The following is a 2,500-nucleotide window of genomic DNA, read 5'->3' on the forward strand; positions in this document are numbered from 1 at the left end:
AGACGGTCCTACACACGATCACTTAGCGATCAGGAAAGCGTTTGGGAAAATTGGTTCGAGGAAAAAGGCTGAACTAAACTGAACGAAGGAAAGACAAACTATGGCAAAAACACCATAACAACCATAACAACAACAAACGATTGAGCATTCATAAACATTAACCATTGAGCCCGCTCATCGTGCCGATACTGCATTGTTTTGTACGTAGCGGCAAATATTGAGTCCCATGCTGTTTTTGGATAGCCACCAGAGGGCAGGGCGCACAAAACAGCAGCAACCCCATGCGTTTATGAGCATTTGATATGTGTGTGCGGTGGTGCACGCGCGAGAACACCGCGAGGATGATGAGATGGTGGTGCAGGTGTGATGTGCGGCAGCGTGCGAGATTTGGGAGGCAGGAGGCAGGCCTTGAAAAAGCGCGCGAACTCTGATCCGAAAATGTGTCTCTCCGAAATTAGTGGAAAAGTAACACACACGTAATAATGATATATCCAGCGATGGCGTTATCCAATATGGCGCTGACCGGTTTTCGGGTCGGCCCTACGCTGCTGCTGCTGCTGCAGAGGGCCGCAGCCGATCTCTGCTGCGTACGCCGACCGCCGTCAACGCTCTCTCTCTCTTTTTCTCTCATGCGAAAGTGGGAGAGCCGGAGAGTGAATTCTCTGATTATTTTTCCTCTCGGTCGCTCTCGATGAAAGCGCAGCACCGCGAGCACAACACGCACACGCGCTCATCAAGGCTTCTTCGGGCACATTTTCTTGCAACTCAGCACCGCCCTGTGTAAGGACGTGTCTCTCACGCGCGCGCACTCACACACCAAACGGACAAAACCCATTGGCTCTCTTACGGCATTTGGTGGCTCCATTTTGAGTGCTGTAACCTAATTCAATTCCTTCATTCCCATAACCTAACTAATTGGTCATTGGGCATATTTGGTGGCCTTCAGAAGCGATTTGTTTTGTTCTTGTTTAGCCCCTCCTCTCTCTCTCTCACCCCCACCAATCGGAGTGTGGATTACGAAGACTCATGGTCCGGATTCCACATTGCTATCTCGGCCGATCGATAGTCGCGTGGCCGCAATTTACGCCATCATCTTACGGGCACATCTTCGCGCGTCACTCAGCGCTCTCTTTCTCTCTTTCTCTCTCTCTCTCACTGCCACTATTTCGCTGCAAAATGTCTTCCAATCGGTTAAGGCTTATCCACCGTACATACACACTCTGGTAAACGCGTCCCACCGGAAACGACTCTGAAAGGAGCGCAGCACAAATGCAGTTGGTGTGCGTTGCGTCTTGCGTTGCGATGGCCGCACCAACATCATGTGAGTGGCACGAGAGGCAAGTACAATGCGCACAAGCTAAAAAGAAAGCCAACAGAGGGAGGTGGATTAAAGAAGAAAGAAAACCCCCACAGAAGAATCTAGTGTACCCTCTCTCAACCCATCAACCAGTATTCTCTTTGAATACTGACGCTCCTTTGGCGCTCTCGCGTCTCGGATTAGCCTCTAGGCGTGTGTGTATGAGTGGGACCTCTCTTCATGATGGAACGCGGCGCGGCGTACGCGTTGGTAAACCCATCTTCTTGGTATCAAATATCGGTGCTCGGGGGCGATCTGATCTGTCTGCCTGCCTGCCATATATGCAATCCATTAGATTTCTGGAGCGATGATGCTGAGACCATCCGCCTCTACTAGCGAGGTTATATCAAGGACGCGGCTGGCGAAGCTGGAACGGGAATGGCTTCTTCGAGCGGGTAGGATGATCGTGGAGGACAAAACTTAATTCAATTAAAGCACCCTCCTCTCCCTTTTCTGCACTCAGTATCCAATCAGCTTAAAAACACGCACACATTCGTGTGTGCGCAGTTCTCTCTTTTGCTGGACGCGGACGCCGCCATCGTCGTCGCCGTGTACGCATCTCGCTCGCAGGAAAGTTGCTGCTGTGGGTGCGTGGCAGACTCGCCGGCATATGCAGGTGAGTGTACAGGCGAATAAAAGACACAATAATATCATTTAGTACTATTCAGAAGGAATATACTGGATCAACACTCAGCAACATTAACTGAGCGTTAACTGCTGTACATGAAGTCACACACAAACACACACATCACTCACTAATAAGCCTGCTTCTGCTCCCAAGCGTACACGCGTGCGCCTAAAGTGTGCGTGTGTGTGTGTCAGAGAGAGAGAGAGAGAGAAATATATATATATATATAGAGAGAAAACTAGATAGAGAAACGCAGACTTCCGGTTTTCGCTCTCCCTCAAGCATGAGAGTCTAACCGAACAGTACACTTCATGGCCAGGAAACAAGCACGCAGCGTATGTACGTGTATGCTGCCAAATATGTATACATGGTCTGAGCTGAGATGATGGGTTGAAAGAGCTGATGTTGTTATAGAGCAAACTGAAAAGAGACATCGCCTATGTTCACTATTGTTTCGCGCGCGCGTCTCTGTGCCTGGCCCATATGCCTGTGTGTGTGCGCGTGTGTTATGCACA

The 2,500-nt window shown here is 49.9% G+C and overlaps 1 protein-coding gene across 8 annotated transcripts in view; it reads right to left on the minus strand.

Moving 5' to 3' along the window:
- LOC125956279 (high mobility group protein DSP1) overlaps positions 1-2,500 on the minus strand; it is a 21,720-nt gene that overhangs the window by 12,726 nt on the left and 6,494 nt on the right. The window contains exon 1 of one of the 8 annotated variants that reach the window (XM_049688036.1): positions 2,114-2,134. The exons of the other annotated variants lie outside the window; for them this stretch is intronic. The gene's annotated coding sequence lies outside the window, so the exon portion shown is untranslated. Of the gene's footprint in view, positions 1-2,113; positions 2,135-2,500 lie in introns of those variants that run through there. 8 annotated transcript variants of the gene reach the window in all.

Source organism: Anopheles darlingi, chromosome X (genome assembly GCF_943734745.1).
Source record: "Anopheles darlingi chromosome X, idAnoDarlMG_H_01, whole genome shotgun sequence".
NCBI lineage: Eukaryota > Metazoa > Arthropoda > Insecta > Diptera > Culicidae > Anopheles > Anopheles darlingi.